This window comes from Chrysochloris asiatica, unplaced genomic scaffold (genome assembly GCF_000296735.1).
Source record: "Chrysochloris asiatica unplaced genomic scaffold, ChrAsi1.0 scaffold00040, whole genome shotgun sequence".
In the NCBI taxonomy this organism is placed as follows: domain Eukaryota; kingdom Metazoa; phylum Chordata; class Mammalia; order Afrosoricida; family Chrysochloridae; genus Chrysochloris; species Chrysochloris asiatica.
In genome coordinates, this window is record NW_006408558.1 from 19,839,254 (window position 1) to 19,850,194 (window position 10,941).

The window sequence follows — 10,941 nt, forward strand, 5'->3', positions numbered from 1 at the left end:
CCCAGCTTGAGAAATGCTGACCGTGTTCTTCCTTTTTGGTTTTCTAATTCTAAATCTTTGCATATTTTATTATAGTATTTGGTTTTATCTTCTCGAGCTGATCTGTGAAAATTTTCTGTTCAGCTCTTGGACCTCTTCAATTCTTCCATTTGCTTTAGCATCTCTACGCTGGAGAACAAGTTTCAGAATCTCATCCATTTTGACCTTTTCCTTCTTTCTTCTTAATGACTTTTTGCTCTCTTCACGTATGATGTTTTTGATGTCATCCCACAACTCTTCTGGTCTTCGGTCTCTACTGTTTAATGCATCATAACCACTACGTTACCATAAAGGAGTACTGGTGTGGTGCTGTGGGTTAATGCGCCAGACTGCAAAGCCGTTTGAACTGCCAAGGTTGGCGGTTCAAGTTCACCAGCCACTATGGGTCAGAACTGACTCAATGGCACTTAACAAATGAGAGTGGGAATCGACCCAATGGCACTTAAAAACAAGGCACCTGGTACTGCACTGTTGGATAAGCACTGGGCCTCAAGGTCAGTTTGAACTGCAAGTCGGAGGTTAAACCATACCAGCTGCTCCTCATAATCCCTATATAGGGCCACTAGTAGGAACTGACTCAATAGCACTTAACAACCCCAACACCTGGTGTGGCGCTAGAATAAGCACTGGACTGCAAGGTCAGTTTGAACTGCAAGGTTGGTGGTTCAAGTTCACCAGCTGCTCCTCAAAAACCCTATACAGGGTCACTATGAATCAGAAACAACTGGACGACGCTAAACAATTCCCTTGCCTTAGACATAATTTAAGGAGCTCTGGTAACATAGTGGTTACAAATGGGGCTGTGAACCGCAAGGTCTGCAGTTAGAAACTACCAGCTGCTCCGTGGGAGAAAGATGAGGCTTTTTACAGCCTCGGAAATCCTGTTCAGGGTCGCTATGGGTTGGAACCGACTCTACGGCACTTAACAGACATAATCTACTAAGGGAACTTTCCATTGGCCTAACCCTAACCCCACTCCCTTGCACTAAAGAGAATACAATTGACTTTTGGTCCGGGGTCTGTCCCTTCCTGTTGCCCACACTTCTGGTCAATCTTCATCAGCTTTGAATCAACTTAATCCTGAACCACTTAACCCCTGGTGATCCTCCAACCCTGGCTCCTATCACTTGGCTCTCAACAAATTCCTGCCTCCAAGACTAGGGACCCAAAAGACCATGGGAGATGCTCCTCCAAGATGCAGATTCAGCACCTATGCTGGATGGCATCTAACCAAAGGCCCCAGGCCTTTCAGTGTCTTAATTTCCATAATCAGGGACTCGGTGGCCCAGTCTCACCCCCATATCCACGGCTTGCACAGGTTGGGTATGTTAACCTCTTCCCGTATGGGCATATGACTGACCGAGATTGCAATTCCAGCTCTGCTACTTTGGACTCAAGTGACTCAACCAGAACCTGCCTCCCCATTTATAAAATGTAAACTCGGCTGTATTGGGCTGGGGAGGGAATCGTCCTTAGACCTGAAACTCTAAATCTGGGTAGAGACTGACGGTTATTAGAGGGATGATCTAGAGGGTAGAAGGGCTGCAAGAGATCAGTAAGGGCACCTTCTGCAACACAAGGATGCCTTAGATGAACTTTCCCCAAATGTACTTTCTCAAGTGACCAACTGGGTGTGCTTAACCTCTAACAGCTGGGAAAGTGTATGTGGTTCCATCAACCCAGAATTTCAGAGGGGCCACTTGTTGCTAAATGCAGCAATCCCCCTAAGGTTTCCAAGAAGTGATTGATGAGTTTGAACCACCAACCTGGTTTACAGCCTAAGACCCCGGTGGTGTACTATTATGCATTAGGCTAATTGCAAGGTCAGTGGTTCAAATCCACCAGCAGCTCCACAGGAGAAAGATGTTTCCTGTTCCCAAACTGCTTTACACCCCCAGACTTTATTCAAGTTTGCAGTTAGAACCCAACACAAGGGGGCACCTATCACCATGTCTTTGCTGTTTAAAGCGTCGTCTTTGACTCATAGCAACCCTGTATAGGGTTTCCCAAGAACATGAGTCTGAACTACTGACCTTTCAGTTCAGTACTTTACCTACAGCACCACACCAAGACTACCAACCTTGTATATGGTTTCTGAGGAGCTACTGGTGGGTTTGAACCACTGGCCTTGTGTTAGCAGTCACGTGCTTCTCCCATAGATCAGGACTCCCTAAATGAGTAAGCCTTTCAGAAAAACCTTCAGTCCACAGCTATAACCTCCCACTGCTTATGGACTGGCAAACCGGAAGTTGCCATTTAAGTGCTGAGCCATCTTCCAATTCCTACCAACCCTGTGTAAGGGTTCCAAGGAGTAGCTGGTGGGGGGTTTGAATCCTCAACATTGTGGTTAGTCTAGTGCTAATCCTAGAGCACACCAGGACACCAACTTCTGTTGGGGTGCCAAGAGGGAATTTCAGCTAGCCATTCACTAACCCTCATTTCTAAAATTCCCACTCTACCCTACTTCGCATGAGTTAAAGTTGGAGCAAATAGAGTGTAGAATTGACGCGTTTGAATTATGGTAGCGAATACTAAAGTACCATGGACTGCCAATAGAACAAACCAACCTGTGTTCCAAGTGCAGCCAGAGTGCTCCTTGGAAGCCAGGATGGCCAGATTTGTCGCTCATATTTCAGACAGGCTCAGGAGAGCCCAGTCCCTGGAGAAGGTATCATGTTAACCGGGAAATGTTTCGTTCTGTTGTGAATGTTAAGACGCCATGAGTTGGGCTCAGTGGCAGCTAACAACCCTGCTTTTAAGATTGTTCTGTAAACAAGGGTGCAGTATCCCTATCCCACAGGTTCAACAAGAAGCTACACACAGAATAGTCATCTGCTCCCATCCACTCAGGGAGATTTAATTCAGACACAAAAGAACCACACCAGTAATGAGTTTTTTGTCTTTTAATTTTGTAAATTACTAGGTTTTCAGTGGTGAGCCATCTGTGAGCCATCTGCAGACATTAACCGCACAAATAATTCCTATAATTAAAAAACAAGCTGTCATTTTTATTACCAAGGAGAACTTTATAAACAAATGCAGTCTTCTGGCAGTCTAATTTTAACAGTATTTCTTCACTATTATCTTCTCTCTCTCACAACACAGGTTAAGAGAGCCCAATATTCAAGAAAATGGAACATTCTGAGGACAGATCAAAGCAAAGACGCCGCAGGGATTTGAACCCCGTCCTGGAACCCAGGAGTGCCAACCACCAGCATCTTTTGCTTTTTTTTTTTTAAGCTAGGAAAAGGCCAAAAAGCAAAACCTGAGAAAACAAAAGCTTTTTGTTTTCTCAGGAAAAGAAAAACCTTCACAGCCCTACTGAAGTGCACTGGAGAATCTGCTTCAGCTAAGGTGCTAGCCTGGTCAAGTCTGTTTCTGTTATAGTCACCTGAAAAAGTCTTAGCAGAGAATTTTGCAATCCCACCCCAACAACTGCTAAAATACTTTTTCACACTCCCTCCCAAACATTAGGGTTCTTAAACATGTTACTTCTCTACTTACTGGTTGCAGTTGGGTTTAGTTGCTGGATGTAAACATTTTATAACTAGCTGTGGTTTTAATGACAGTGTTCTGTTAATTTACAGGCACAATTAACACAGCCTTTTCTAACAATGCAACCCACCAGAGAATCTTGGCACCATTGTTACCTTGAAACTCGACTAGGGCTCATGCCAAGGATCCAAGCTACCAGCTGCATCAAGGTGAGGGGTGAAGGGTCTGCGCTAGGCCAAAGGCAGAGAGTAGCGATGTGGCAGAGAAGTCACTTGAAGGGGAGACCTTGCTTTTAACAGGTTTCTGGAAGAGCTAGGGAAAACTGGTTGCCCGCTTTCCCCCTTTCCCTCCCCTTCAAGTTATTGGAGCTTTGGGCTTTAGAAGAGCTGCTATGAAAACTGCTCATTTCAATGTTAAGACAGCCCAGGGGTACGGACACGAGGTACAAGTGCATTCAAAGGAATGCCATCATTCCCAAAGTGATGATGAGGCAAGTCCTCATTTCTAAAAGAGGACGCCACCATGCTGGTTGACCTTAGTATAATAGTGCTTTGTTGTCTCTCGCCACAGGAAGAAGGCTCCAGGGTTGTCCTACTTTAAAGCCTTCGGTGCCTTTAGTGAGGTGTACCTGGAAAATCTTAAAAAAAGGCTTAGCGCCCACCTCACCCCCTCCACCCCCATTGTCAAACTTGCTCACATGCTCTCAGCATAAAGCTGAACAAATCTGATGCACACACTGACTGCTTTTCCCAGAACTGATCTAACTTTGGAAATAGAGAAAAAGCTTGTTCACCTGTTGTCCTCATTTTGTCCACTGGTGGATTCAACTGGAAGCTCCTTCTAAGTAAAAGCTGAAGAATACCATCTGAAAACACTAGTGCTTCCCAATCCCCACCATGGAATGTTGGGCTGCTTAAATATTTAAAGTAAATTATAGCTATGTTTTCCTTACTGGGTCTGGCTTCTCTGGCCCTTCGCATATCGTCCTGTTTTGAATGTTCCTGCATGTAAGAATTAAGACCAAGGGAGGGGAGAGAGAAACCCACAGAAACAATACACTAAGACCACTGAACTGTTAAAACATTCACTTGCCAGTTTAAATTTCTTGAAGACTTGCTGGTTTGGAATTTATATCCTTGTCACTGATTTTTAAAGTTGCATCTGGAAAAGACTAAAGGCTTCAGTGCCCTCCCCACCACACCCCTATCAAAAAAGGAACAAAAAAGCATTTTACCTAAAAGCAGCACAGCCAAACGTACTCTGCTTCATTCACAACCACCACTGCTTAAAGCTGCAGAAAGTTCAACACTCAGCCAACACTCAGCTGATTGTCCTTTATCACTCACTACTCCAAACATCGGGGGGCAACACAACTTTTACTCATATTCCAGTCGTCTCACACTGTATCCTAATAGCAGCAGGTCAGAACAGTACTGTGTAATCACTTGCCAATAGAAACAGACCTTAGGTCAAGACAACTGCATTCTCTGTAAAAAAAAGCTAGAACAAGTGAGCCCCCCCACCCCCACCGCACCAGATCCAAGGTGAAATTTTTACTTGAGTATGCTGATCACAACTCACTGCAGTCTCACACTCACTAGAAGAGAAGGCAGAGGCAAGCCCTTATATGCAAGTCAAATTCCTGAACAGCTTCATGAAGAATGGAATGACACCTCTGCAAAGGAAACTCTTAACAAACCCACGGGCCCCACAAAAAAACTAAAAGTCAGTAGTGTCCACTGACTAACACTGGATGAAAGGATTAAAGTTAAGCATTGAAAGTTAACATGCAACTTGGAAAATGTGGCTGTTCCGTCTATTTACAACCCTGACTTTCTGGAAGAAAAAATGTGTAGTTTACCTGTTTGTTACTCTGATCATACTCTCCCACCTGTCTAAGAGGTATTTTATTCCTTATTTATAGGAATGCTATTCCCATGTGCCTGGAATTATTAAATTGCTCATCACTTTACGAAGAATTAAGTTTTGTCTTTCCTGCCTTAAAAAGTTAAATTCGTTCTTCCGCTCAATTCCTGATCTTGTCCATTAAAGAGTGTTCGCAGACAAGTTTCTGAAAGATTAGAGAAGAATCCCCCCAAGATTGCCCAACAACTAACTACAGACAAAAAAAAAACCAACTTTATTTAAATAAGGAGACAAGTTTCTAAAAGCATACATTCGCTAATAAAAAAATAAAACTTTTTATTATTGGGAACGATTTTAAATTAAATTAATGGCTTTCTGCACAAACACTATACAATTACAACACATTTAAACTTGAACACATCTGCTTCTTGTTAACACATTATGCTATCTTGAATAGTTTGATTCAATGTTAAAACAAGTTTCCTTAGTTCTGTAAGCACTAGCATAGTAAGGCCACTAACCTCTCCTCTTGCAGGCTCTGAAGGAATTACTTGCCTCTGATGGAGGTGTGATCCCATCATCATCAAGGAAGCCCAAAGGCTCTAGACCTAATTAAGAGGCTAGATGGGAAAATCCCGAAATCCTGGAATCCCCTAGGGAAGGGATCAGGGGTACTTTTAGGGCCTCCACAGCTCTTTCAAAAATAGGCACTTAGCCCTTGACATGCAATTCTGCAGATGCACTTTAAACTTATCTGTTAACAGCTGCCTGCTGTTTTCTGCTCCGAGATGAAATGAAGCAACTCTTCTGATATTATGAAGAGAAACCTGTCTGAGGCAAACGAAAGATTGGCACACAGCACAGCCTCATCTCAATCCACTCATCTCTGAATTATTTCAGCTTCTTTTATTCCAGGAATAATATGGTATAATCATTTTCATTTCATTTCACTTTTTATTCTGCTTTTGTAAAAGCAGTATCCTGAGACATTCGGATCTTCACTGGTAAGCATCTCATCAATTCACTTTTTTTTGTGGTTATAAGCTTCATCAAGCCAAGCTATTATTTTATAATGGCAGATTCCGTGTAACTTTACATAGGTAGTTTTCATTTGCTTAATTTTTTTTTGCATATGCAGACAAATAAGTTCTCTGTGTTCATCAGTAGTAAACATCTGGTTATGCTTTTTCCCCAATGGAGGTTATGAAATGTAATCTTTTCTGCCTTTACTTATCATTCACCAAGGAGCTGTTTGTTCCCTCTGCATCTAGGCCATCATTGCCAGGCTGGTTATGACTCAGAAGATGTTATCTGTAAAAAGTCTACAGAAAAAAAGGTTTCCCCTCCCCTCATGGAAATGCCCACCCTCTAAAGACAATTCAAGCTGAACTATCACAAGTCCTAAGTCGGTTATTTACAAATATTTAAGATGCAATTTTAAAACAGACAATTTGCATTGAGGCATACCTTCACATCTTGTTTTGCAGTCAAAGGAAAAAAGGTATTTCCTATGCTAAAAACACTTGCTTACATACAACTGAAAATAGAATCTTACTTGAAATAACATTATCTACCATCAGAAGGAATCCCTTCAGGATCATTAAGCCACTTCCTTTGCTCTGAAGTTCCTACAGTAGTATTAAGTTATATTAAATCACCTGAAAAAAATTCCAAAAGAGAACCACATACTACCATATCCAAAACTTAGCATTTTTCAAAAAAAATCCCCCCCAAGATTTTACCTTACATTACACATCAGCTGAGTAGGCCAAACCAAATGTTTCTTGCTCAGCCCCTATACTTTGAGAACAGGTAATACACCAAATTATGGTTTGTACTTTCACTGCCCAAAATTTTCACACACTGGTTAAACAACCAGTAACAAAATGAAGGAAGCAAAACTAGAGGCATTGGGAGTTACTTGCCAACTCTGAAGTTGAGATTTCTTTAGTTTTTCCATCCTAAGTATTTAAGTTCTGAGTTATCTGAAATCATAAACTCAACAATTACCTAAACCCAACCCTCCCAGTCCCAACCATAACAGGCACTGCCAACTATTCCCCTTTGAATTTAAGAGTATTTTATGAAAGTCATTATTTAGAAACTTAACTTCAACATCTGGCCTAGTCAAGCTCTTCTGAAGGTCTCCTGAGATGACCGAATATGAATGAACCAAAGCTGCTCTGTGCTGTTTGTTACTTTTCAGCTTCAACTGGGAATACTCTTCCAAAGAAAAAGGCAGCTCCAATCCTTGGAGATGTTGGTGCCAACAGCTTAGCAGTAAATCCTTCTCTAACCCAGTTTTGTCAATAGTACTATAGCATAGCATCTGTGGAGAATCTTAAAAAAAAAACATTTCCTCCCACCGCCCCCTTCTTTTCTCTTCCCTGGTTAAGATCACCCCAAAATACTTTTAGTAAAAACAAGTTTAAGGAATTAAGTACTTTCTTAAAAATCTGATGAAAGGGGGAAAAAATTGTTAAACTACCAGCCATTTCTCCAATGGACAGCTCCTCCACAGACCTCAAAGTGAAGGCTAGTATCTAGAACTGTTAATCTGGTGTTCTGATTATCCTGATACTGGATTTTCTTTTTTTCTGTGACCTTGAGCCATTTTGCCTTTGCGATTCTAGACAGACCTAAGGGGAAAAAAACTCAAAACACATTGCTCCCCCCACCGTCCCCCACAAAAAACAACACCCCCAACAAACTCCCTATTTCAAATACTGTTAATTCAGGGTAAGGAGAAAAAAACAGGACATCTACTGAAGGTCATCTACTAAAATGATTCCTCGTTTTCAACCCGAGCTAAAAAAAAAGCTGCTTACAAATTTGCTGATATTTTCTCCTCAAGGTTGGGTCTAGCCATTTCGTTTTTTAAAAACAAAACAAAACACCAACTTGCCAGCTACCATTCCTCCGGGACTTGGCAGTCTGCCCTCAAAAGCGTCAGATAAGATGCATGAGAACACAAGCCTGCAAAAGAGAAACCTACGACACCCGCCATCGGCCTAGACCCTCACATCCCTTCACCGAAAACAAACGCCCCGTTACCGTTGGGAAAGCAGTGACAAAGGTGGGTTACGGAGAAAACATGGACTCAGAGCCCAGCTGGACTCGCCTGGACCGCTCGCTTGTTCCCTGGCTCCTGCCGGTATAGGCTCTGCTACCATCTACGCGCCGCCGCTCCTTCCTGGCTTCCTCGCCTAGCTCCTCAGCAGCATGCGCGCCTCCTTCCTTCTTCCTAGCTCCTCCTCCTCCTGGCCTCACTCCGCAGGGATCCCGGGCTGCTCCTTCCTTCCTACGCCACCTGGCACCGCCGCTGGCCGCTCCACCGCCATCACCGTTCCCGGCCGCACTCCCACTAACGCTAGGCCTCTGGGCTCCCACCTCTGCTCAGTTCAGGCACCGTGGCCGGATCGGTCTTCGCTCCAACTGCACCCATTTCGCAAAGTCCTTTCCTCGTTTACGGAAACACTAAGCTCAAAAAACTACCTTCTCCTTCCACCACACGCTTCTTACAAGAGTAGCTCAGTCCTTTTGCCTCCCTTCTAGCTTCGGGATCCTCTTCTAAGTCGCTCCTCGTCTTCTGACACCCTTACTGCGTCTGCGTCCCCGAAATTTAACTGACGGGCTTTGGAAAACAAGCCTACCTATTTTTATTTCTTCCACTTTATATAAAGTTTCCTATTTTTCCTCGACTGTCTTGTATGCTTCTGCCCAATACCTCTTTTCTAGCTTCGTTTTTTAAAATCAGGAATACTTCAATTTTATTATTTTGCTATCTTGATATTCTATCTTCTAAATTTGAACTTCTTATTTGCTTAAATCTTTTTCTTCTGCTTTCTACCTCTCCGTGGTTTGTCCTCTAAATTGTTTCCTACATTTCTTGGATTTTTAAGATTTGTCTTCTAAATACTGTTTCTTCAGCTTCCTACCACTTGGATTAATTTTGTCTTCTAAATACTTTTACTTCTGCTTCCTCTCTCTTAGGTTTAAAATTTTATTTTGTCTTCTCAAATAGTTTCTGCTTCCTATCGGATTTTTACATTGTCTTCTACAAAACTTTCTTCTTCCTAATCTCTCAGATTTCTGGTCTTCTATTTTTTTTTCTTCTGCTTCCTACCTACCGCTCTTTGTTTCCTAAAATAGCTTTTCTTCTACTTCCTATCTCTTGTATTTGTTTTTCTTTAACTTAGATTTAAAAGTGTTCTCTAAACACTTTGCTTCCTGAGGGTTGTCTTCTAAAGACGTACTTGTTTATCTTTTAGCTTTTTCTTCACCTTCCTGTTTCTATTTCTAATAGCTAGTCTTCTTTCTCCAAATTGATTCTACAAGTTTCACTATTAGCATTTTTTCTTAGCAAATACTGTTTAGATATCTAACTCGGCGTCGAACGACAATCTTTACTGCGCCATCAATTTGAATGCCTCTTATCGCCCTTCAATTTAAGCTTTTGTATTATTCGCTCATACTTGAACTTTTAAGTTTAAATGACTGTTTAACCTGAATCTAAAAGGCTGATTCTTCTCTGAATTCTCAGCTGAGCCCTTTTTTTAAATGACTCATTCAGATGCTTCATCTCAACCTCCATGGTATTCTTTAGTTTTTCGTCTTCCTTTCTTAAAACTATTTTTTATAAAAGTCTTCATTTTTTTAAAATTAGACATTTTTAAGTTACCTTAACAGCACAATGCTTAAGATTTACTATCTAGAACTCGGCATTAATTCCTAGCTTTCCTTCTTAACGAAAAAAAAAAAAAAAACTTATCTGCAATCTCCTTAGCTGTCTCCTGCCTCAGCTCCCTGTGCGCTCGCTGCCTGAATGCCTGCAGCACTGGCGCGGAGAGGCGTATTTATAGACCAGAGACGACTCACACCCGACCAGAATTTAATAATCTTCCGCGGCCTTTGTGAGAGAAGCAAAGGTAGTTCCTGGTTAGCGTTAAAAATAGAGTCTGGCTACAGGACTTTGCAAAGCTTCCATAAGTATGTGCAATTTTCTTGCCAGTTAATACCCAGAAATATTAGAGTACATTTTAACTGGTATTTTAGGCAAAAAGATCATTTTAAATAAAAAGTATAGTGGCTATCAAGCCTCTCAAATACTCGGAGCCATTACTTAGGAATTTTTTAATAGCTCTTAACAGACCTTTTATGTTTTCTTGGCGTGTACTGTAGGTACTATTTACTGCTTTTTGAAGGAAGGTTAAAATGGGTTTGTTGACAGCCTCCATTTTCATTATGTAACTGAGTCAGCCTCATAAATGCAGACCGCAGCCATTTTAGAAGCAGCAGACTGAATTGTCTGGAGTTTATTCCCAAACTGCCTGAGACCCTCTGAATTGATGTTTCACCACACAAGTACTTGAGGAATCTGAGTATATGGAGTTATCTGAGAGTTCTACTGATTGTGAAAACCCACTTCTAGAAACTTTTTCTCAAACCAATTATTGCTCATAATACAAGCTACAGAGCTTTAAAATCTGAGGCATTGGACTCTTCCTCAGAGCTTACGTGTGTGTGTGTGTGGGGGGGGGG